The following is a 26,387-nucleotide window of genomic DNA, read 5'->3' on the forward strand; positions in this document are numbered from 1 at the left end:
TAGTAAAACTAAAGGGCTTGGACTTATGATTTAAAAAAAAAAATTTGCTTTTAGAAAGGAGTTCAGCTTTGTTTAAGTAACCAGAGGGATGGTCATATGTAAAATAAAGACTTGAAGTTATTTTACTGAGGATTTCTTTAAGGAGAGTTATTTCTAATGAGCTACTAATGACATGTACTCTTGAAATCCTACAATGGCATATCTACAGATTTATGGGAGGGAATGAATCTGAAAGATCTAGCTAAAGCAAGGGCATACCTATATCTATACCATCTTTTTAAAGACAATACTGGCATTATGTGTTCATGTGTGCTAAGTCACTTCAGTTGTATCCAACTTTTTGCAATTCCATGGACTGCAGCCCATCAGGCTCCTCTATCCTTGGGATTTCCCAGGCAAGAATACTGGAGTGGGTTGCCATTTCCTTCTCCAGAGCATCTTCCCCATCCAGGGATTGAACCCGTGTCTCCTGAATCTCCTGCACTGCAAGCAGATTCTTTATCACTGAGCCACCGGGGAAGCCTATTGGCATTATAGATGTCTTTAAATAAAATAACATAGATTGGGTCAAAATAGATAAATTAAATCAAATGATTAGCTCCATCCAGTGCTAGTGAACAGTTGGGTTAGATATTGGATTGAGTCTGACATCTGGTTTGGAGTTCATCCAGAGAGATCTGGTTTGATTCTGATGGTTAATTTTTCCTCCTGAGAGGCAAGGCAGGACCGAGAGGTCGCTGGCTCCATGTGGCTCGCTGTGGGAGACAGAGGAGTGAAGTGGTACCTGGGGTGACCGGATGCAGGTGGAGCTGGAGCCTAAGGGCAGAATCACATCCATGAAGCAATGCAGTCGGACCCAAGGCACAGTCAGACAGTGATGGGGGAGGAGTATGTTGTGGGAAGAGACAAGGACCAGGGCTTCTTCTGGGGCCCCCAACACCTTCTTGATGATCACAGGCTCTGGAGGGGGGGCAGTGGTGAGGAAAGACTTTGAACAGGTAAATGCTGCTTGATCCCTGGGCAGACTGATGGGCATGATCTTAATCCAAGCCCCTTGATGAAGATATTAAATCTTATCAGCATTACAAACCCACTATGAGGGGCATGATGCTGTTTAAACCGGATGATAGGTACTTCGATTGATTGTACTTTCGGTGAATGTTTACCCAGCTGCTTCATGTTAATTAAGTGAACTAAATAAAAGAAGGCAAGAAGGGACTAATGTGGGTTCAATTTCGTACCTGCTTATGCTCATGTGTGTGTGCTCAGTTGTGTCCAGCTCTGTGACCCCATGGACTGTAGCCTGCCAGGCTCCTCTGTCCATGGCCCGATCCAAGGATCCAACCTACCTCTCCTGTGTCTCCTGCACTTACCACTGAGCCACCGGGAAAGCCCTATTAATACTCAGTGTTATCAAGTACAGCCATTTGGATCCCACTATTGAAAGGTGGACTGGCTATTAGTTATGAGTTTGAAGAGTGAGGATGGATTGTGTTATGATCAGAGCATAAGTCCAGGAATTAACCTCACAGAGAAGAGAGACCTGAGCTACTATGAAAGGAAGACACATGTTCCTACGAGAGTGTCCTACGACATGGAGAAGAAACAGGCAGCTTTAGACTTCAAAGGCTGTCATGATTTCATTCTATGACCTCACCTGTCATTTATGAATAACAATGAGAATTGGAAACACTTTTTGGATGCTTATTATATTTTGCATGTGTAAACTGTTAGTCTTAACAACATCCCTCTGAGTTAGTGACTGTGATTTCATGCTACAGGAAAGGAGGTGCAGGGAGGCTAAGCAGCATGTCCAAGGTCACACAGCTGGTAAAAGACTGAGCTAGAATCAGACTCTGTGCTGAAAGCTTTTATCTGACTCTCTGCTACCCTATGGACTCTAGCCTGCCAGGCTCCTCTGTCCACGCGATTCTCCAGGCAAGAACACTAGAGTGGGTTACCATGTCCTCCTCCAGGGGATCTTCCAACTCAGGGATCAAACCCATGTCTCCTGCATTGGCAGGCAAGCTCTTTACCGCTAGCATCGTCACCTGGGAAGCCCAAAAGCTTTTGCACATTCTTTTATTTAAGCATCTCCTAAGAGAGATAGTAGTGTTACCCTCCATTTGTAAATTTGGAAATCAAGGTTTGGATAGGCAAAGGAAGCTGCCAGAACTCACATGGTAGATGGTAGATGGTGAATTTAGGTGAAAGGCATTTGAGTGTTCATTGTACTACTCTCCCAGGTTTCCTGTATGTTGGGATTTTACAGAGTATAAAAGTTGGGGAAAATATTTATGACTGATTCCCTGACTCCACTGCTTGACCTCTGCTCTCTGCAAACCTCAGTGCTGATCATCTGAGCCCCCTTAGAAAGATGGATCATTACCACCTCTGACGATGATGGGCATCACTTCACATTTACCGTGTATTCAATCAGCAAATGTCTTCTTGATCATGTACTATCTATCAAGCATCTCTCTAGGGCCTGAAGATAAAATAGTGATCAAACAAAGTCCCTGACTTTGTGGAAGTGGGGAAACCAGCCAAACAGACAGAAAAATAAATATTTCAGTGAATAAATGTTTCATATTATTTCAGTCGGAGATAAAGCAGGATGGACCTCAGAAAAGTGATGGAAATAGATGTAGGCTGTTTAGATAAGTGTGATCAAGGAAGGCGTCTCTGAAGAGGTGGTTTGGGGGCTGAAACTTGAATGAGATGAAGGAGTGAGTCTGGGGCAGGCGTGGAAGACAAGTGTATTTCAAGGAGCCGACAGAGAGCATTCCAGGTACTTCACATCTCATTTAATCTCGCTATTATCTTTCTATGTTTTTGCTCCATTTTGTTTATTTTTCAAAATGTGTAATCTGCTTTAGCAGCATTCCCTTAGAAAGAGAATATAATGACACTTTTTCTTTAAAGTGCAATCTTTTGTTTTTCAGAAAATGTAGGCTAAGAAAAAGACGTACTGTTGAAAGATGTTCAGGTGCAAGGAAATGTCACATTTCTTTCCCATTTGACTAAAGCTAATAGATTTTTCCTCTCAGAAGAGAAATAGTTCCAATCCCCTTTTCTGGAGTTGCTCTGGTTGACTGGATCCTAGACAAGTCTGGAGATCCCCGTGCTGTGGGCCACTTGGGGACGTGGCTCTGGATTTGTGGCACCGCCCGTCTGCTGAAGGGCTTCCCTGGGGGCCTTTCTTTAGTGATGTGGCAGGCCATATTTTTCATTCACATTACTAGTTTGGAAGAGTACTCTATATACTACGCTGATCAGTCTTACCTGATGTTGAGTTGGCCAAACAGTTCATTCATGTATTTTCATCTGCTCTTACAGAATGAGCTTTCTGGCCAACCCAGTGCAAACAAATATTCTCCCTAATCCATCCCTGGTCATTCAGCTTTGTCTGTCGTGACAATTTCTACATGCATTGTTTTGATCTTTATGTCCTCAAGTCTACCACCCTTTTGTTTTTTGACTATAGCCTTTGACAACCTCCTTTTAAGGTCACAGAAGTAATTACTTCTGCTTTTTAAAAAGTAATTTTTATAGTTTATTACAGTTAAATCTTAATTTTTTTTATAATTCGTGTTGATACACGGTAAGAGACAGGGATCTAATTTTATTCTACTTCCAAAAACCCTCACAAAGTTTGTTGAGGATCAAGAAAGATAAATACAGAGAAATAGAATTTTTATAGTTTAGGCTTCTTGGTCATAAATGCCATATTCACAACAAAATCTTGTATAAGGAGAATTTGTGGTAGTGTAATTCATGTTTAAATACATAAGGCCTTTTCAAGGAAATAAAGCTTGAGGCCTGTAGTCGTGAGTGAACTACTAACAAGACACAAATAATTTTCTTTCCTTGAAAACAAAGCAGTAAAGTCGAGAGCCCTAAGTGAGACAATCAGTGACATTTTACCCTATTAACAAGTAATAGAAGACAGTCAATTTTGTTGCCTAGAAACTTTTCAAGACTCCATTCTTTGCAAATTTAGTAAGGTGTTTATAATTTTCTAAAACCATTTAAATGTTATGCAGGGTACGAGACATTATTTTATGAAGTTGGTCCTACACTGAAAATTTCAAAATATTTTCTCTTTTATTTAAAAAATGTTTTACTTATTGTCGTAGATGCTGCAATATACATTCTATGGAAATCAGTATAGACTACAAATGCTGGAGATAAAAATGGCTTACATTACCACCATTCAGACACACTTAATGGTATTTATTTGTTTTATGTACTTCTAATCCTTTTTCCATGTACATTCAGTTTAACAGAAACTTTATTATTATTATGTTTTTTTAAACCAAGTGTTGGTTTGAGCCAGTACTGTGCGAGAGAAGGGCAGACTACTTTATGTCCTGTGATTAATGAGAATGTGTGGCCGATGTGAATAGAATGGAAAAGAAAAGAAGCTTAGAACTTTCACCTAAGACTATTCATAGGCAGTAGCTTGGCATGACATGATGGAAAAGAACTATGATGTTTTGTAGTCTGAATTCTTGTAGAATATGTGCTTTTTAATATCCTGATAGTCATTTATTGTGTGTCTACCATTTCTTGTTGTTCGGTAACTAAGTTGTATCCTACTCTTTGCAACCCCCTGGACTGCAGCACGCCAGGCTTCCCTGTCCTTCACTATCTCCTGGAATTTGCCCAAACTCATGTCCATTGAGTTGAGGGTGCCCTCCAACTATCTCATTCTCTGTTGCCCCTTTCTCCTCTTGCCCTCAATCTTTCCCAGCATCAGGATCTTTTCCAATGAGTCAGCTCTTTGCATTAGATCAAAGTATTAGAGCTTCAGCTTCATCATCAGTCCTTCCAGTGAATATTCAGGACTGATTTCCTTTAGGATTGACTGGTTTGATCTTGCAGTCCAAGGGACTCTGTAGAGTCTTCTCCAGCACCACAATTTGTAAGCATCAGTTTTTCAGCATAAAGGCACTCAAGCTTCTTTATGGTCAACTCTCACATCCATCCGTGACTACCATATGCAGGTCATTTTACACACATTAGTTCTAAGCTGCCTAACAGTTTCCAGAGTAGGAAAAGTAATAACCCTCTCCCTGCTACTGTTATATGTAAGAAAAAGGAGATTTTGCTGCTGGTTAGTAATAATCTAGTTTGCTACTCTTAGAGACAATGTTCAAAATATTGAACAACTTGGCCTTCAATCAAAACCAGTACCCAACCAACCAATCTTATGATATTCTGCCCACTGGACACGGTACAGGACTGCTACCAACCCTTATGGATCAAAATTTTCTTGATTATGTTTTATATAGTGTTTGGTAATCTTTTATTTACCCAACTCAATAATGTACTGTGACATCTTTGCAAGTTATTAGATGCCATTTTACTGTATATATTTTAGTGCAGATTAATTTAATAACTCAGAAGGGCTTGTGACTTTTATATACTCAAACTGAAATTCTCTCTAATGGGTAAAAAGTACACAGAATTAAAATCACATATAGTTGAATTTTACATAATGAGAATTCACAGTAGGAGGGGAGTATTGTAATGAAAATTAGTGATACTAAGTAGACTAAGAAGCATCCTAAAGGCTGAGCGCTTCCTGTTGAAAACATTTTCCAGTGGTTTTTCGTTGTGCAGATAGAAAGTGTGTGGCTGTGTGCAGGTGTGCATGTTCCTGTGTTTGTAAACAAATTACCTCTTAAAAACTCCCTCCCTCTCTGGCCTCAATCCTCTCTCTATAAAAGAGCATGAAAACAAATAGCAAATTAAGGCAATTTAGGAGGAAAAATTGAAATGATTTGATTTCGAAAAATAGGGTCCTTTCACAAAAGAAAACAAGAAGTTCCATAGTTTAATGACAGAAGACTGAGAGGAATTTAGAAGTTACTAAAAGACTTGTGTCTCTCCTAATTATAAGATAAAGTAAAGCATGACTTAAGTTGTAGGAAGAAAGAGTTCAACTAGGCATAAGAATGAAACTTTGACTCATTAAATTCAGTGCTAGAATGTACTGTCTAGAATCTTTAACTGGAAAATTTCAAAATTAGAATCTACAATTGGGAATCTTTACATTTTAAGTCCCTACTTGTGTGAGTCATGAACCAGATAGAAACCTGTGGAAATAGGTACAATTTACACAGTTAATTTAGAAACTAGGGAAAATTTGAACATAAAGTACTAAAGTGACCAATTGTATAGATCCGTCTCAGCTAGTACCCAGACACTTCTACATGGAATTCTTAGCCTGTAGGTTTGACTAACACCATTATTATTATTATCTATTAATTTTGCAGCATGTCATGAGGATTTCCTCTATCTTTAAATGCTTTCTGAGGATCAGTTTTGTAAAAAAATATTTATTTACTTGCTTATTTATTCACTTATTTAGCTGCCTGGGTCTTAGTTGTGGCACACAGGATCTTTAGTTGCAGCAAGCAGGATCTAGTTACTTGACCAGGGATCGAACCCTGGCCCCCCTGCACAGGGAGCGTGGTGTCAAAGCCACTAGACCACCATGGAAGTCGCGAGGATAAATTTTGAACAGCTGGTGTAGTATTCCACAGTGGGACTGCGCCTAGCTTTACCCAGCCTTTTGATTTCCCACTTAAGTGTCAGTCTTGGGGTTGGGAGGGGTTTGAGAGTTTGAGGAAGTTCTGGTGCTGATGTCTGGGAAGACCATCTGCCTTTAGTTGTGATCCTGCCTCTTTGACACACCCACAGGCAATTCCCAGAGCGAGTGCTCTTTGCAAGGCTCCTTGGCTACATTCACAAACATGTATTTCGCATTCCCTTGGGAAAACTATTACAGATTTAAAAAAAAAAAGGCTCAAGGCTTCTGAGAACCCAAAGGCATCTCAAGATTTAAGATGGGTTTCCCTCTGAACCATGTTCACTCCACACAGGCATTCTGTATTTTCTCAGACTGGGCTCCAAAGTCACTTGTTTGCTTCTGCTGTCAACACACTTAATATAAATTCATTTTTATTAAGGAGCTGCATGTTCAGGCTTGTCAATAATCAACTACTTTCTGAACAAGAAATGGCATTCCCAGGGTAAACAAGGAATGGAAAAAATGTGGTCAGCTGAGAAACCAGTGGCTAAGCCTCCATGGGTCCTGCCCTGGGATTTGATTATGTCATTTTTAGAATTCTGTAGCAGAGATTTTTTGGCCTTAAACACACCCTGCCTTTTCTGGGGTCAGATGGAGAATGCAAGTATCTTCCTGCTTTATTGAGATCCAGACATCTCTCTATAAGGCAAGAAAATGTTCCACTTATCCAGCTTAGTGGTGTTTTGACACTTTGATGTCCATAGGACCTTGGGTATTTAATTCACTTTGTCAGTGAGAATCTCATGTGACCTTTCGGAGTGGATGTAGCGCATACAGTATGGTGAACTTGAGATTCAATAAAAAGAATTACACCCGAATCTTAAGAAAGTGGTGTGATCTGACAAGATTCCTGGAAGAGAAGACACATATGGGCAAAGCAGCAGAATTTATTTTGAATATTATAGGCACTTCTTGTGTGCAGTCATGTCTGACTCCTTGCAACCCCATGGACTGTAGCCTGCCATGCTCCTCTGTCCATGGGGTTTCCCAGGCAAGAATATTGGAATGGGCTGCCAATTTCTTTTCCAGGGGAGGATCTTCCCAACCCAGGGATCAAACCCATGTCTTCTGCATTGGCAGCCATATTCTTTATTGCTGAACCACCAGGGAAACCATATGCACTTATAGTTGCCCAGATTTAAAAGGATGATCAGACACGGAAACATAGTTGAAGAACTCCTTCTAGCCACAAATAATGATGAACTCAGGACATAGGTGGTTTAATATGAGGGGTTTGTGTATGCCTAGAGCCAGCATTTTGCAGGATACATAGTAACAAAATGCATACTGATTTGAATCAAATTCTGATGTGTAAGTCAAATCAGTATCAACAAGTCAAAATTGCTGCCCTGTCTCTAAATTGTCTGATCTCTTTGTGGAACTCAACCTACCATTTATTCCACAAGGGGTTGGGAGTGGATTGGGGTTGGCCTGAATAGAAGTGATAAGTCACTGCTCGCTTTTCTACTTTAGAATCTTTCTAGCCTAGGGCTCTAGGAAGTTCCTACCAATAAATAGAGTTGGCTTATGTTGAAGTCAGTTTCCCGACTCTACATGGAGTCAACTCAATGGCCCCTTCCATCCCATTCTATCTGTGATCTATTGTTTGGAGTTGTAAATCCCCATTTCTTGTACCGATATTTTGTTTATTTGTCAGTTTTTTCTTTTTGTTTGTTTTTTTAACTTTCGGAGGGAAGGAGGACTCCCTTCAGGGTCTCAAAATGGCTTCTGAGTTCTGGAGCCAATCTTCTTGGAATGACCAGAAGTTTCTTTGCTTTCTTGCTTTCCACTTACTATTGATCTAGTTCCTGACATTTAGGTATGTTACCTTAGGATTATTGTTGTTGTTGTTTAGTCACTAAGTCATGTCCTATTCTTTGCAACCCCGTGGACTGCAACACACCAGCCTCTTTTGTCCTCCACTATCTCCCAGAGTTTCCTCAGATTCATGCCCATTGAGTCTGTGATGTTATCTAACTAGCTCCTCTTCTGTTGCCCCCTTCTCCTTCTGCCTTCAATCTTTCCCAGCATCAAGGTCTTTTCCAATGAGTTGGTTATTAGAATCAGGTGGCCTAAGTACCAGAGCTTCAGTTTCAGCATCAGTCCTTCCAAGGAATATTCAGGGTTTATTTCCTTTAGGATTGACTGATTTGATCTCCTTGCTGTCCAAGGGACCCTCACGAGTCTTCTCCAGCACCATAATTCAAAAGCATCGATTCTTTGGCGCTCAGCCTTCTTTATGGTCCAACTCTCACATCCATACATGACCACTGGAAAAACCGTAGCTTTGCCTATACAGACTTTTGTCAGCAAAGTGATGTTTCTGTTTTTAAATATGCTGTCCAGGTTTATCATAGCTTTCCTTCTAAAGAGCAAGCGTTTTTCAATTTCATGGCTGCAGTCACCATCCACAGTGATTTTGGACCCCAAGAAAAGAACATCTGTCACTGCTTAAACTTGCTCCCCTTCTATTTGCCATGAAGTGATGGGACCGGATGCCATGATCTTAGTTTTTAGAATGTTGAGTTTCATACAAGGTTAGTAAGTTGCAAACCCCTGCAAGGGTTGGGATGCCAGGAACTAGGCTGTAGAGCTCTCTAGCAAAAATGAAATAATCCCATGTGTTTTCTAAGTAGAAGATAAGGAAAGGAATTGACCAGACAGAATGCTTTTAATTTTTTTAAGTACCCACATTTTGTCTTACAACTGTGACACTGTTTGTTTAAGCCAATATCTAGTATGAGGAGGTTATAATTTAATTTACCACAAATATATCTCTTTGGTTATTACAAGTTTAATATATTAATGTCCAAAAATGTTCCCCAAAGCACATTGCAGGTGCTTTGCAGTTGAATATGCTTGAGAATCATTTCCCTGGATTGTTTGCATTCGGAAAGTGGTGGCCATGGTTGGGTGAGCCTTAAACCAAAGTGAACATCGTAATTTTTCCAGTTGCTCTCTGCTTGAGAGTGTGTTGGCCACCAATGTAGATGGTGTAGATTGGACCTAGAATGTGAATACGTCTCAGAAACTAGAGTGACTGATCCAACTCAATAACTATGACTTTCCTTGTTATAGATGTTATAATAGATCCCAAGTGAAGATTATTGGCAACCCTAGTCAGGTCATATGTACCTACAGAAGGGACCTCCAGGTTCAACTCTGCCCAAACTCTGAGACACTGGGGGTGATGTCTTCTACATCCTATCACCATAGTGATGTGACTGACAACCTCTGATGTTGATATTCATGGTCTAGAAGTTTAGACTCTTAAACCCTGGCAGACATACAGATTCAAGAGAACTCTCTAACTTCTGTCACTCATGGTCCCTTACTCGAAATATTTATGATGGGTTCTTTTCCAAGCTCTGGATGTCAACTAGGAGAATCTGAAACAAAACTAAAGAACATGGCTTTATCTTCTGACTGTTCAAAGATTTTCTTTGCTTATTTTGAAAGCTAATCATTCCTTGAAGTACAGATTCTTTTCCTTCCTTATATGACAGAACTCACTGGGCTTGCCCATAGATCTTGGCTGGTCCTCTGGGTACCATGACTAGTTCAGATGTCTCTAGTATCCAGGGAGGAAAGAATGTTCCTGTCCTCCAGCCTTTTTTCTCCAGCACCTATCTGGCACCAAACGTTTTCATGCCTTCTCCAGGTTGGCATAATGAACAGGTAATACGTGGTCAACATAGTCCTGGGAAGACAACGATTTTGTGCATTGGAAAAGGAAACTCAATTCAAGAAGACAGCTGAAGCACACCTGTTAAGTGAGCTAACTGGACAGGTGTAGATGTCCTCTCTCCTTGTGTGGTGCACTGCAACACATTTTGATTGGCTGGTGAGTCCCTGCCAATATTGACCTACTCAGCTAGTAGTACCACCCTTAAACTCAGGCTTCCATCTCTCCAATTGTAGTCTTCCAATTCTCAAATGGCCAAGGACTCCCTTTCAACTGTCCAACTTGCAACTCAAGTAGAGATCATTCTGAAAGGAGATCTTTGAACTCTGAAGGTCAGTGTTCACCTGCTTTTTCCCTCCTGATGACCTTCTTCAAGCTTCCTCATAGAAGATGCTGGCTCATGGATCCTGAGAGTGGGATGGACTCTCTTCAGCTGAAAGAGCACAGGAAAGATCTAGAACACTTTGGTTATGGCCATGTGCATTTTCCTTTGTTGGAAATATGGAGCAAGGCAGACTCTTTCTCCACGAAGAAGGCTGCTCTGATGCTGCTTGTTACACAGGTCACAGACTTTCTGCAGGAAAACAGCCCACCTGCCCTCGTTTCACTCCCTTCAGTGTTCAAGGGAAATTTTGATCATTCCTTCCCAGAGATAGAGATAGTCACAGCAGTGAAAGTGAAAGTGTTAGCTGCTCAGTTATGTCCCACTCTTTGTGACCCCATGGACTGTAGCTCACCAGGCTCCTCCGTCCATGGGATTCTCCAGGCAAGAATACTGGAGTATTGAGACTGGAGTAGCCATTCCCTTCTCCAGGGAATCTTCCCGACCCAGGCATTGAACCCACATCTCCTGCATTGCATGTGGATTCTTTACCATCTGAGCCACCCGGGAAGTCATAACGATAGATAATGTTTATTAAGAATTTCCTGTGTGCCGGGCACTGTTCACAGCTCTTAACATGCATTGTTTGATGTACTCCTCACAACAGCCCTGTGAGCAATTCCCATCTGATGAATGAGGGGACTGAACCACAGAGCAGCGAAGCCATCCTCTCAAGGTCACAGGGCTTGGCTGTGGCAGAGACAAGAGTTGAATCCTGGACCCAATTTTGAAACCACCACCCAAACCATCAGCCATTGTTCTTCCTTGGTTCTCCATGGATGGGACACAGAGGGAAGCCTACAGTGATTGAGTCCTGCTTTGTTTCTTTAAAAAAACATGTCATTACATTCTCTCTCCTGTTTGAGAGAATGCCGTGCTCTACGTGTCAATGTCATCATTTCACAGTTGGACAACCTTGCAGGAGACTGGCCAGGTGGACATGTCCAAAGTCACACACCTACAGAGTGACAGAGGTGGACTTTGACCTCAAATCTTTCTATGTTAAAAAAAAAAAAAAAAAGCTAAAAAAAAAAAGCCTAAGCTGCTTTCCTGGGAGAAAGGGAGAGAAGAAAAGACAACATATGCTTGTTAGTCTTCTCATTCAAGTTCTTCATCTTCTCATTCAACAAATATTTACTGCTACTACAAAGTGCTGGCACTTCCTAGGTAGGCAGGAAGCACTTTTAACGTCAGAGTCTCTGTAACTCAGACACTCTCCTTTCACAGTGGGAAAATTTTTTTTTCAAACAATACCTGTTCAAATAATAGGTGAACAGTTTTTTTTGTCAAAACGTAATAAATTTTATTTATTTATTTTTAATGATTTTTTTAAACAGTTATTTATTTGTTGGCCTGTGATGGTTCTTAGTTGCGGCACGTGGATCTCCAACGTTCACTGTGGCAGCAAGATCTTTAGTTGCAGGCTGCAAAGTGTTAGTTGCAGCATGTGGGATCCAGTTCCCTGTTCAGTTCAGTTCAGTTCAGTCGCTCAGTCTTGTCTGATTCTTCGCAACCCCATGAACTGCAGCACGCCAGGCCTCCCTGTCCATCACCAACTCCCGGAGTCCACCCAAACCCATGAGTCGGTGATGCCATCCAACCATCTCATCCTCTGTCGTCCCCTTCTCCTCCTGCCCTCAATCTTTCCCAACATCAGGGTCTTTTCAAATGAGTCAGCTCTTTGCATCAGGTGGCCAAAGTATTGGAGCTTCAACTTCAACATCAGTCCTTCCAATGAACACCCAGGTCTGATCTCCTTTAGGATGGACTGGTTGGATCTCCTTGCAGTCCAAGGGACTCTCAAGAGTCTTCTCCAACACCACAGTTCAAAAGCATCAATTCTTCCATGCTCAGCTTTCTTTATAGTCCAACTCTCACATCCATACATGACCATGGGAAAAACCATAGCCTTGACTAGACAGACCTTTGTTAACAAAGTAATGTTTATGCTTTTTAATATGCTGTCTAGGTTGGTCATAACTTAAATTTTAAATGGAAGAATAGTTGACTCACAATTGGCACAGTGGTAAAGGATCCACCTGTCAAAACAAGAGGTGCAAAAGACTCATGTTTGATCCCTGGATCGGGAAGATCCCCTGGAGTAGGAACTGGGAACCCACTCCAGTATTCTTGCCTGCATAATCCCATGGACTGAGGAGCCTGGTGGGCTACAGACCATGGGGTCGCAAAGAGTCAGACACAACTGAACGACTGAGGCTGGGCACAGCAGCACAACAATGTTGTGGTAGTTTCTGATGTATATCAAAGTGATTCAGTTCTATGTAGGTGAGAAGATTCTTAATGATTCCTGGGATAGGCAGACTTGATCCTGTTTATGGGGAGAACTCTGTTCTCTCGGATTAAGAAACTATGTCTCTATTGAAAGAACCTTGGAACTGCCGGTTTCCCTGGTGTTTTCCCAGTGCTCTTCTTGTCAAAATCATGCTCATTTCATTGGCATTCCTCGGATCTGATTCCCCTTTCTCCTCTTGCGTAGTTCTTCAGCTATGCAGGACTCCTGATGGGTCCTGCTACAGAACATTTCAGGCTGTGTTTTTGTCCAAGTGGGGAGAAGCATGGGGGTGGAAAAACAGGATAAGCAGGGTATCAGCTATTTTCCATGCCTGATGGACTCAAAACTCACGGACACCAGCATCCAGATGTGTTTATTCACGTGACGGGGGAACTGCGTGGATGCAGGCACTGGCTAAACACTAGCTAAACACACACAGAGATCAACAAATAAACCCTCTGATTGCTAGGATCACACACTCATAGACACACACTTGCACGGCAAACCCAATTTTGCAACGTCGTTAAATGCACACAGTTACTCTTGGTCCTCATCTCTTCCAGACTTCCTGAACTTGTAAGATGCAGTAAGCCCTGAGCAGTGGTTGGAAGAAATCCCTCAAGTGTATCACGTCTTCCACCCACCCACCAACACGGTAGCTGCTTATTATTTGGTGGTTATTCTTGGTTTTGAGGAAGAGAGTCTGTCTCATTCAGGCATCAGGGGAAAGTAGGTGCGGTTCCTCAGTCACACCTGACCCCAATCCAGGGGACAGCCAGACACCTGGGGCCTAGCCTCCCTTTCCCTTTCCATCACCAGGCACACGGAGGAGCCTCTTTCACAGCAGATGGAGATTCACCCCAACCCCTTGCTCTCATCCTCCTGAAATGAACAAATGAACCAGTTGGGAGCTGGCTTCAGAACCTTCTTTCCCTCCAGGTGTCAGGCGGTTACCAAATCTCAAAGACCTGCCCCTGGTCATCTCACATGGGCCAAACTCCCCATGAGTAGGATGCTCACACCCTAGGGTGGGAGGGGGAACCATGCCCTGAGACTCGGCATCTACAGGGGGGTGGGGGAGGGGCTGGCCTGGGGGTCCATGCCCCCCCATCCTGGGACAGACCCGCCTGGAGGCCCCGCCAGTGTTTTCACAGCTGTGGCTGGGAGGCTGCTCCCCAAGCTCCTTGCATACAGTTGGCCTGCGCCCGAGCAGCTGTGCACACCCCGGCATGACTTCGGTCCCTGCAGGGATGGGGGGGCCCTGGCCAGTGCAGCGGGAACTGGGGAGCAGAACTGACTCACCTCGCCAGGCTGGCTGCATCTTATTTTCCTGAGCCGCTTTGTTAACATGGCTATTAAGAAGTTCTCACATGGCTTCCCCAGTTTTCTCTAACTTCCCTGGGCAGCAGTGACAGCCTTATTAACGGCAAACGGCTTCTCGTGGCAGTGTTCCATTTCTAATATTAATAATCAGCATTTAATAAAAACAAAGCAGGGAGAGATACAGGTGGAAAAAACAGACTGCTTTGCCCTTTGCATTTATCACCCTGGCAGGAGTTACCAGCCATAGTCCCTAACTGGTTAATCCCACATCAAAGACACGCCAGCGTATGCACACGTGTACATACACATGTGAACACACGTGCATACACACCTATTCTGGGAACCGCATTTCATCCCTCACTTGGCCAAAGTCAGGCTTAGACCATCCTCCCTCCTTCCTGCCATCCCCACCCTCCGGCTCCCCCATCTGAGCATCTCGAGTGACTTGGATGGTTCAGAGCCATGTCATGAATTGATGTCTTTCAAGGAAGGGAGATAAGGGAGTGGGGCGGGCTGGCGGGAGCTGCTGGCTCTTGCATTGGTACCTTTCCCCGTTTCCTTCTCTCTCCATCAGGTCAGTCATCTGTAAGACAAATGGCCCCCTCCTGCCAAGGCTGAGGAGAGTGGAGGTAAAGATGTAGTTAATTACATGTACTCAAAAAGGTCAACTCTCAAGATTAGGAGCTGCGTTTATCACCACTAAAAATAAACAGGGCTGGGGAGGACAGGATGGAAGAAATGGGAGTGGAAAGGTGGATGGGGGTGAAGAGGGACTTGGGGCTTTGGATCCTTGGACGCCGGGCTGATATTTAAAGACCTTTGACTTTGTGGAAGATCTCAGCAAGCAGCTGACATCTCCTGGGGCCTGGGGAGGTTTTCACGATAACAAACAATCCCACCTGGAGGCTGAGAGGACTAGTTCCCTCTCTGGGTGTGCGGAGGCTGTAAGAAAAGGAGATCTTTGTTTGTGGTGAGAAGTGCCGTTCGTTTATTCCCTCCTTCATACCCCAGCTAGTAGTCCTCATCCCATTCTCGTCCTCTACCTCTGAGCTGTGTGGACATGAACTGGAAGCTTTACAGAGAGGGCGCACAGGCAACTATCCCAGAAGGAGAGTGCTCCCAGGGCTTGCCTTTCCCAGGATACTAAGTTCCCTACATACAAGTGAGTTCCATTCCAAGAGCTCATTTTTTAAGTCTAGTTTGTTCATAAGCCCAACAAATTTAGCCTAGGCACACAACTAACACACTTATATAGTCCTGAACTGTAATAGGTTTATACTTTTCACACAAATAATACATAAAAAAACAACCGCAAGAAATAAAGCAAATATTTTTAATCTTACAGTACAGCAAGAATCCCTTAGAAGAAATGGAGTAGCTCTTATAGTCAACAAGAGTCTGAAATGCAGTACCTGGGTGCAACCTCAAAAACAACAGAATGATCTGGGTTCATTTTCAAGGCAAACCATTCAACACTACAGTAATCCAAGTCTATGCCCCAACCACTAATGCTGAACAAGGTGAAGTTGACCACTTCTATGAAGACTTACAAGACCTTCTAGTGTGCCTAGTCACTCAGTCATGTCTAACTCTTTGTGACCCCATGGACTGTAGCCCACCAGGCTTCTTCTGCCCACGGGATTGTCCAGGCAAGAATACTGGAATGGGTTACCATGCCATCCTCCAGGGGATCTTCCTGACCCACAGATCAAACCTGGGTCTCCTGCATTGCAGGTGGATTCTTTAACATTTGAGCCACCAGGGAAGCTCAAGACCTTCTAGAACTAGCACCAGAAAAGATGTCCTTTTCATCATAGGGGATTGGAATGCAAAAGTAGGAAGTCAACAGTTACCTGGGATAACAGACAAGTTTGGACTTGGAACACAAAATGCAGCAGGGCAAAGGCTAACAGAGTTTTGTCAGGAGAACACACTGGTCATGGCAAACACCCTTTTCTAAAAACCCAAGAGATGACTCTATACATGGACATCATCAGATGGTCAATATTGAAATCAGATTGATTATATTCTTCAGAGCCAAAGATGGAGAAACTCTATGCAGTCAGCAAAAATAAGACCTGGAGCTGACTGTGACTCACTCAGATCATGAGCTTCTTACTGCAAAATTCAGGCTTAAATTGCAGAAAGTAGGGAAAACCACTAGGCCATTCAGATGCAACCTAAATCAAACCCCTTATGATTATACAGTGGAGGTGACAAATAGATTCAAGGGACTAGATCTGGTAGACAGAGTGCCTGAGGAACTGAAGATGGAGGTTCGTAACATTGTACAGGAGACAGTGATCAAAACTACCCCAAAGAAAAAGAAATGCAAGAAGGCAAAGTAGTTGTCTTAGGAGGCTTTACAAATAACGGAGGAAAGAAGAAAAGCAAAAGGCAAGGGAGAAGGGGAAAGATATACCCAACTGAAAGCAGAGTTTCAGGGAATTAGCAAGGAAAGATAAGAAGGCTTTCTTAAATGAGCAAGGCAAAGAAATAGAGAAAAACAACAGAATGGGAAAGACTAGAAATCTCTTCAAGAACATTGGAGATTCAAAGGCACATTTCATGCCAGGAGTGGCACAAAAAAGGACAGAAATGGTAAGGGCATAACAGAAGCAGAAGAGATTAAGAAGAGGTGGCAAAAATACACAGAAGAACCATACAAAAAAGATCTTAATGACCCATATGACCAGTAATGACCCAGATAACCACAGTAGTGTGATCCCTCACCTCGAGTTAAACATCCTGGAGTGTGAGGTAAAGTGGGCCTATAGGAAGCATTACTTTTGAGCAAAGCTAGTACAGGTGACTGGAGAAAGCAATGGCACCCCACTCCAGTACTCTTGCCTGGAAAATCCCATGGACGGAGGAGCCTGATAGGCTGCAGTCCATGGGGTCGCTAGGAGTCGGACATGACTGAGCGACTTCACTTTCACTTTTCACTTTCATGCATTGGAGAAGGAAATGGCAACCCATCCAGTGTTCTTGCCTGGAGAATCCCAGGGATGGGGGAGCCGGGTGGGCTGCTGTCTCTGGGGTCGTACAGAGTCAGACACGACTGAAGCGATGCAGCAGCAGCAGCAGCAGCAGAGGTGACAGAATTCCAACTGAAATATTTAAAACCCTGAAAGATGATGCTGTTAAAGTGCTGCACTCAATATATTAGCAAATTTGGAAAACTCAGCAGTGGCCATAAAACTGAAAAAGTTCAAATTTCATTCCAATCCCAAAGAAAGAAAATGCCAAAAAATGTTCAAACTACCATACAATTGTGCTCATTTCACATGCTAGCAAGGTTATGCTCAAAATTCTTCAAGCTAGACTTCAGCAGTATGCGAACTGTGAACTTTCAGATGTACAAGCTGGGTTTCCAAAAGGCAGAAGAACAAAGATCAAATTGCCAACATTTGCTGGATCATGGAGAAAGTAAGAGAGTTCCAAAAAAACACCTACTTCTGCTTCATTGACTACACTAAAGCCTTGAACTGTGTGGATCACAACAAACTGTGGAGCATTCTGAAAGAGATGGGAGTAACAGAACAACTTACCTGTCTCCTGAGAAATCTGTATGCGGGTCAAGAAGCAACAGTTAGAACCAGACTTGGAAAAATGGACTGGTTCAAAATTGGGAAAGGAGTACATTGGCTATATATTGTCACCCTGCTTATTTAACTTCTGTGCAGGGTACATCAGGTGAAATGACAGGCTGGGTGAATCACAAGCTGGAATCAACATTGCCGGGAGAAATATAAACAACCTCACATATGTAAATGATACCAGTTGAATGGCAAAAATTGAAGAGGAAATAAAGAGCCTCTTGATGAGGGAGAAAGAGGAAAGTGAGAAAGCTGGCTTGAAATTCAACATTCGAAAACTAAGATCATGCCATCCAGTCCTATCACTTCATGGAAAATAAAAGGGGAACAAGTGGAAGCAGTGACATATTCCATTTTATTGGGATCTAGAGTCACTGTGGATAGTGACTGCAGCCATGAAATTAGAAGACACTTGCTTCTTAGAAGAAAAGCTGTGACAAACCTAGACAGCATGTTAAAAAGCAGAGACATCAGTTTGCTGACATAAAAGTTACAGTTTTTCCAGCAGTCATTTAAGGATGTTAGAGTTGGACCATAAAGAAGGCTGATCGCCAAAGAATTGACACTTTTGGACTGTGGTGTTGGAGAAGACTCTTGAGAGTCCCTTGGACTGCAAGGAGATCAAACCAGTCAATCCTGAAGGAAATCAACCTTGGATATTCATTGGAAGGACTGATGCTGAAGCTGAAGCTCCAGTACTTGGGCCACCTGATGTGAAGAACTGACTCATTGGAAAAGACCCTGATGCTGGGACAGATTGAGGGCAGGAGAAGGGGGCGACAGAGGATGAGATGGTTGGATAATATCATTGACTTAATGGATATGAATCTGAGCAAACTCTGAGAGATTGTAGATGACAGAGGACCCTGCCATGCTGTAGTCCATGGAGTTGCAAAGAGTTGGGCAAGACTTAGCGGCCAAACAACAACAACACAGTACCTTGAAGAGTACAGTAGTACCAGCTGCATCACCGTTGCTTTTAAGCTTGTTTCTGGACATTCTGGACTTGAAATAAAAATACTGAGCTACTGTACTCTATACAGTGAAGTGAAATCGCTCAGTTGTGCCCGACTCTTTGCGACTCCATGGACTGTAGCCTACCAAGCTCCTCAATCCATGGGATTTTCCAGGCAAGAGTACTGGAGTGAGTTGCCATTCCCTTCTCCAGAGGATCTTCCTGACCCAGGGATCGAACCCGGGTCTCCCGCATTGTAGGCAGATGCTTTACCATCTAAGCCACCAGGGAGGGCCTCTATGCAGTACTATGCAGTAACGTGCACAAAAGCACGACCGCTTGTAGAGGATGCACACACGCCGCAGTGTACGCCAGACACGTGAACTAACTTACGTGATCTGACACATGAATGCAAGTTCACATCTTTGAAACTTCCCAACTTGAAGATTTGTATGTAGGGGACGTACAGTATATTCCAGACCCTGCCTGGCCAGGGCATATGCTCTCCTTTCTTGGAGGCTGAAAATTCTCCTGATGGGTCCATGAACATAGGGTACATGGCTGCCCTTAGAGATGCACGCAACCAGGCTCACTGTGCTGACATCCGTAGCCTGAGGTCGGGATCCAGAGGCACCAGCTTGCCCAGGAGTCACTCACTGGACTACCAGCTCTTTCATCTTCCATGACCTGGCATCTGCTGCTCTTATTGCAAGGCTTCTAGTCCTTCCTCAAAATCCTTCGCAGGTAGGTGTCATGTCCTCCAACCCTTCAACACCAGTTCAAACACAAGTCAAAGCTGATCTTTCTGTCCTCCGGTAGTTCAACGCTAACTCTTACCATTGCAGGCTTTGCCTTCTTACCTCTGTGTGTGTGTGTGTTAGTTGCTCAGTCGTGTCTGACTCTTTGCGACCCCATGAAGTCAAGACCGCCAAGCTCGTCTGTCCATGGGATTCTTCAGGCAAGAACACTGGAGTGGATTGCCATTCCCTTCTCCAGGGGATCTTTCCAACACAGGGATCGGTCCCAGGTTTCCTGCATTGCGGGCGGATTCTTTACTGTCTGAGCCACCAGGGAAGTTGCCTTCTTGCCTCCTCCCTCCTCAATCATGAGCATACTAGAGGACGTGGACTTCATGCCTTTTCATCTTGCTCTTCCGCAGCCCCTCCTGTAGTGCTCCTAGAGGTAGCTCAAAGGAGTTGAGGCCCCAAAGGGGCAGCAAAGGTGGGCAGTATCTCTAGGGTTTACATTCTGAGTTAGCCCCAGATGGGCCTGACATCAAGAGCCCCGAAAGTACATCCACTTGTCAGTGACTATTGTCTTGACTTGAAAAGTGGCTGTCACTCTCCTATTCTGAGATTTACCTTGGAAACACGCAGAGAATAGTCAGCACCTTTCAAATTAATTTACTTACCAAAGTGTCATTCTGCAAAAGCCGTTTGTTAGCTGTGAGTCTCTCTAAGTTTCCTTTCTTTGAGCAGGCAGCCTTCCTCTGTTAAATGTGAGCACACAGGGATGCTAGGAGTTGGGGCCTGGGCTGGGAACTCAGAATCCCTGAGGCAGAGGTGGTTCGATTGGACTGAAGCTCAAGCTTAAGCATTCATTTTTCATACAGATTCCCCTCTCTGGCCTGCAGGGCTAGAATAGAGAGCAGAAAAATAAACTTTGGCAGGAAGAGGGAAGAAAAAAAAGAATCATTTCTAATGGAGGCGATGACAGAGCACAAGATAGATATAAGCTCAAAAAAACGGTCGTCTACCAGGATATTAATGTCCTTACTTTTTAGTTTCATATATTTAACATTCAGGGAAACCTGGCTGTGTAATAAGGATGCACTATGGAAACGCCAGTGCGAGGTGAAGACAGGATCAACAGGGCTTCTTAATCTCACAGTTCGCTGCGCTCTGTCTGTCTCCCAGTCACAGGCACAGACACAGGGTGAGGCTTCTTAGCTCCTGTTGGCTGTTCTGCAGAAACTAAAAACAAAACAAAACAACAGAAAATAAGAACCAGTCTCTCCTGCTGCCCCAAATCGGGGCCAGTTTCTTCAGCTTCCCTGGGAGAATAGCAGGCAGTCAGAACATACTGGAACACAGCTTTCTGAGAACTTTGCCCTGCTCTCTGGAGCTGGAGAACATGCAAGGTGGCTGCCAGACATTCCCCCATCCTGGGGAATTCTCAGTTTCTGGTCTGGAATACGGACCTGATACTCACACTGAAATGAAGGGCTTGTCACATGCTTTTTTGACTCTAGACACACCATTCCTCTGTAGGGGACATGCCTTCTGCAGGTTCACCTTTGCACTGAGGGAGTGAGAGCCGTGCAGGAAGCCTAGGTTCAATCCCTGGGTTGGGAAGATCCCTTGAAGAAGGGCATGGTACCCTACTCCAATGTTCTTGCCTGAAGAATCCCATGGACAGAGGAACCTTGTGGGCTACAGTCCACGGGGTCACAAAGAGCTGGACACGACTAAGCGACTAACACTCACTCACTCACGCTTACCGGGGTATGTGTGTTGAGCATACAAAGGGCGTGATGTGCTTTAGAGAACCCTGGAAGAGGAAACAGCAATCGATATGCCTGTCCAAACAATTAGAAAGAGATGTTTCTGTGAGTCTCCTAAATCTCTTTGGCATGTGTTAGACCCATGCTGTCAGTTCAGCTGCCATTAAACAGCTTCTAAATAATGCAAAGACAATCAGATGTACAAATAAGCAGTTCAGTCTGGGTGATTGATTATCGAGATAATGCTCATGCACCCGAGGCGTGAAATTTCCAATCACATCTCCATTTCATTTCTCAGGCAGTAATGATCTTTCTACCTCCAGTGCTCTCATGGCTGGACGATCTGGGTATGGGCTAGTATTCTTGGGTTCTGTGATTAGCTGGTCATCTTGAATGTTGGTTGAATGATCCTTGGACACTTGAAACAAGAGTGTCTCCTTTGAATCCTTTCCATAATATGGAAATGCCACCAGCAATGGGCTATAGTTTTTCACATGTAAAGTACATGTTTAAGAATCTTTCAAGGTCAAGGTCTTGCAGATGACCTTAATGTGGCTTAGTTTTTTCACTCTGTCCTTCCAAATTCTTCAATCTTTACAACACCAGGAGAAGGCACATTGTATCCTGCAGTGCTTACTATTTATCATGTTTTTGTCTTTTTTAAAAAAATTTTATTGAAGCATACTTGATTTACAATGTGTTAATTTCTGCTGTAGAGCAGAGGGACTCAGTTGTGCGTACATGAACACATATACATAAATATATATATATATAAAAATATATATATATATGTTCTTTTTCATTTTGGTTTATCACAGGATATTGAATATAGTTCCCTGTGCCATATTATAGGAGCCTTGTTGTTTATCCATCTTATATACAATATATTTGCAAAGCATTTTATTTCAAAAGGATGCTTATATAGTAAGCGGGTCACCATAGAATTCAAAACTCAGCTCGGGCACCACTAAGTCATGTCTGACTCTTTGTGACCCCATGGACTGTAGCCCACCAGGCTCCTCTGTCCATGGGGTTCCCCAGGCAAGAACACTGGAGTGGATTTCCATTTCCTTCTCTAGGGGATCTCCCTGACCCAGGGATCCAACGTGAGCCTGCCTGCACTGCAGGAGGACTCTTGACCACTGAGCCTCTGGGGAAGCCCTTTAGAGCTCATACCTTTAATCGTTTCACCACAGTGCATATATGAGGAAGCTTGTTTAAGTAGAGACATTTTAGAAGAAGAAATAAAGAGTCTGAAAGAAATACGTGCCTCTGGTAGCAGAATTGAAAAGTGAGGGATATACTAGGGAGAAATATTAGATTTCCAGTATATGGCCTTTAGTAACTCTTGACTGTGGATCTCATGCATTTCAAGACAGCTAATGCAAACCTGCTGTATAGCACAGGGAGCTCAGCTCCCTGCTCTGTGATGGCCTAGAGGGGTGGGATGGGGGTGGGAGGGAGGAGGCTCAGGAGGGAGGGGATATATACATATAGCTGATTCACTTCCTTATACAGCAGAAACGAACACAACACTGTAAAGCAATTATGCTCCAAATAAGTTCAAGCGAAATCTCATTAAAGCAAAAACTCAAATAAAAAAAAAAGACATAAACATAAAGCTTTAAAGGAAATATCATGGACAGAGGAGTCTAGCGAGCTATAGTCCATGGTGGCAGAAAAAGTCAGACACGATTTAGAGACTAAACAACAGCAACAACAAAGGAAGAAAGATACTAGAAAATCACCCTAATTTTAATATTGCATCTCCTCTCTTCAGGACCTGTTGGCTCCAGATCCAAAGGAAAAATCAAACTGATTTCTAGGATAGTGAAAGAGCCCTTCGGACTCTCGGCAGTGATTCCTCCGCCCCTCCTCCCCCCAGGTCCCCAGGCCCAGGAGACCAGAGAACACTGCACCACTGTCTGCGAATTCATTCCTTGTTCAAAGAGAAGTTTGCACTCGAATAGATTTTTGCCTTTTGCAATTATGTCATTAAAAGCATTCTGAACTTCAGACTTGAAATGAACTCCAGAAAGGGTCTGCCCTTTTAGCTTTCTGGCTTTACATAATTTATGGTTTTGAATCTTATTGAAAAATGCAAAAGGGATTCAGCAAAGGTTCCCAGCAGATACCCACAGAGGCACATCCCTCTGTCCCTCCCAGCGTAGTCTTTGTAAAATTTCTGCCCTCAAGGGGAGGGGCACTGTCTTCGGGATTAGAGGGTCTTCAGTATGGCATGGAAAGAACATAAGCAAGTGGAAATTGTAAGGAAATTTCTCCTGTTCATGTCTTTGGTTTATCTGTTAGCAGCTCTAATGTTCCTTTCCTGCATTCCTTTCTCTAGCATCCTCCCCTCAGTCCCCTCCCTCCCCAAGACCCCTTACTCCCCTGGCACACTTGGCTCTGGAGTATCATTTAACATTTAAGGGAGTAGATGGTGTTACCGACCAGGGTTCTTAACCTTCCTCAGTCAATAGAAATTGACTAGAGGCCAGACCAGAAATACAGGCAAGGCTTTATTGGAGCCCCTGCTGCAGTGGGGTGCAGTAAGAGCAAACAGTAGGTTCCCTTGCTTGTTCCCTGAGGGAGGTGAGCATGTTCCTTATATAGGATGAGGGGAGGGGTGTGTCTGGGGGTCGGGCCAGCGGCTTAGGTGTTTGGCCCACCCCTTAGATGGTGGTGTGCAGGGGGCATGTGCAGTACCCTGCTTTTGCTCCAGGATCTTCAAAAGTAGCAGTTGGGGTTTTTGGTCTCTTTGTATCTTTTGGGTCCAGAATTTTTCCCAACTGCGCATGCCTGCTGTTGTTTTCAGTCCCATGCAGTTTCTTTGTATTTTGTTGTTCCAGGAGAGGTGTGTCCAGGTGCAAGCATTGCAGCAAAGGGTCACAGTCCCGGCCCATCTCAATAGGACCGGAGGAGAGCGAAGCCAGAAGTCATGTTGTCAGCCTTCTACTCCTTGTTCTCATACCTTCCAAACCTGGGTCTCTGCACAAGTCACTTTAATGTTTTGCAGCTCTGTTTTGCACATTTGTGAATTAAGGCTGGTAGTTACATCTATCTCTCAGGTTGTAGCTTGGCTTAAAGCTCAAACTGAAAGTAGAAAACTTAGCACTGTATAGTAAGCACTTAACAAATACTTGCTTTATTATTTGGGAGGCAGGACAGGATGGTGTGGGTAGGATCTTATTCTCTGGCAGCTGACTGTTTGAGTTTGAATCCCTAGTCTGCCATTTAATCATTGGGTCGTTTTCAAAGTCATTTCTGCTCTCTGAGGTCAGTCGTCTCATCAGGGTGATGCGGACAGAGATGCCGTTTATCTGTAGGATCACCGTGGGGAGAGAATGAGATGAAATATGTAAGTTCTTAGCACAGGGCCTGGTTTATTGCAGAACTTCCATAAATTCAGACTGTTAGTGTGGGGAAATGTGCCAAGCAGTGAGAGACACACAAACAGTAAATACATTTCTCGAATCCCCTGAAAATTATTGCATCTAATTGGGTAAAAGGGTGACCTCACCCTCAGCCAGATTCCTGGCTGCAGATCCAGCCCTGAGCTGAATTCATGGCCTTTGGCTGTGCTGCCTGCCAGACAGGGCTGCCCACCCCAGACCTGTGACAGCTTCGGGGCGAGAAAGATGTTCACGTTTTTACCTGGCAACCCCCATCTCTCCATTTCTGTTGGCCTTACTCCTCTAAATATCTTTCCCTCGATGGCCAGACATCCCAGATCCCCTGCTCCAGTTGCAGATAAGGAAAGCAGTGACTGGGGTGTGTGTGTGTAGGGAGGGGGTAGAAGCGTGGCAACAGAGTAAGCTGATGGGAAAGACCCCAGTCTCTGGTTGTCTCTCAGCCTGGGACACGCTCAGTGGGGACTGTGGCTTCCCACCCAGACCCAGAACCTGGTTCTAGATCTTCTGGCTGTGGATTCAGGCTGAGTTCCTTAGCGTCTCTCCACCAGCCTCAGTTTTCTCTGCTGTGAAACTGGAAAAACAACAGCTGCTGTTGAAAAATAATGCCTTCAGAGTAACTGGCTCAGCAAATGATGGAAGGGTTATAATGGGTGTAACCTTGAATAGTGGGTCCTCAGAATAGCCAACAGAGGGTCCAGGTGGATGGGGAGCCGGGGAAAGAGGACTCATCCTTTTCTTTCTTTTCTCTTTATTTTTTGAAGTATAGGAGACTTACAATGTTGTGTTAGTTTCAAGTGTACAGCAAAGTGATTCCATTATATATCTATGTATACATTTATATTTATATACACATAAGGCAATGGCAACCCACTCCAGTGTTCTTGCCTGGAGAATCCCAGGGACGGGGGAGCCTGGTGGGCTGCTGTCTCTGGGGTCACACAGAGTCGGACACGACTGAAGCGACTTAGCAGCAGCAGCAGCAGCATACATATGTATTCCCTGGAGGAGGGCATGGCAACCCACTCGAGTGTTTTTGCCCAGAGAATCCCATGGACGGAGGAGCCTGGTGGGCTACAGTCCATGGGGGTCACAAAGAGTCAGACATGACTGAGTGACTAAACACATACATACGTATATTGTTTTTCAGATTCTTTTCCATTATAGGTTATTACAATATACTTCCCATTCTATCCATTAGGTTCTCATTGCTTATCCATTTTATATATAGTAATTTATATTTGTTAATCCCAAACTCTTAATTAATCCCTCCCCTACCTGTATGTGAGTCTGTTTCTGATTTGTAAGTAAATTCATTGGTGCCATGTTTTAGATTCCACATAAAAGTGATATCATATGGTATTTGTCTTTCTCTGTCTGACTTATTCTCCTTAGTCTGATCATCTCTAGGTCCATCCAGAGTTCTATCATTTTAAGATCTGAGGTTCGCAGTGCAGTTTCTCCTTTCTGAACTCACTTCTCTAGGTGTTGTCCTAGGTTCTGTGGGGATAGTCCAAAGCAGGCTCCTGGCAGAAGGAGACCAAGGACTGGGGGAGAGAAATGGGGTTGAGCTGAGCTGGCTGTGGCTCTAGCAACCCAGCTCTGCAGAGCCTCCTCTGAATGCACCAACAGACTT

This window comes from Bubalus bubalis, chromosome 20, assembly GCF_019923935.1.
Source record: "Bubalus bubalis isolate 160015118507 breed Murrah chromosome 20, NDDB_SH_1, whole genome shotgun sequence".
In the NCBI taxonomy this organism is placed as follows: Eukaryota; Metazoa; Chordata; class Mammalia; order Artiodactyla; family Bovidae; genus Bubalus; species Bubalus bubalis.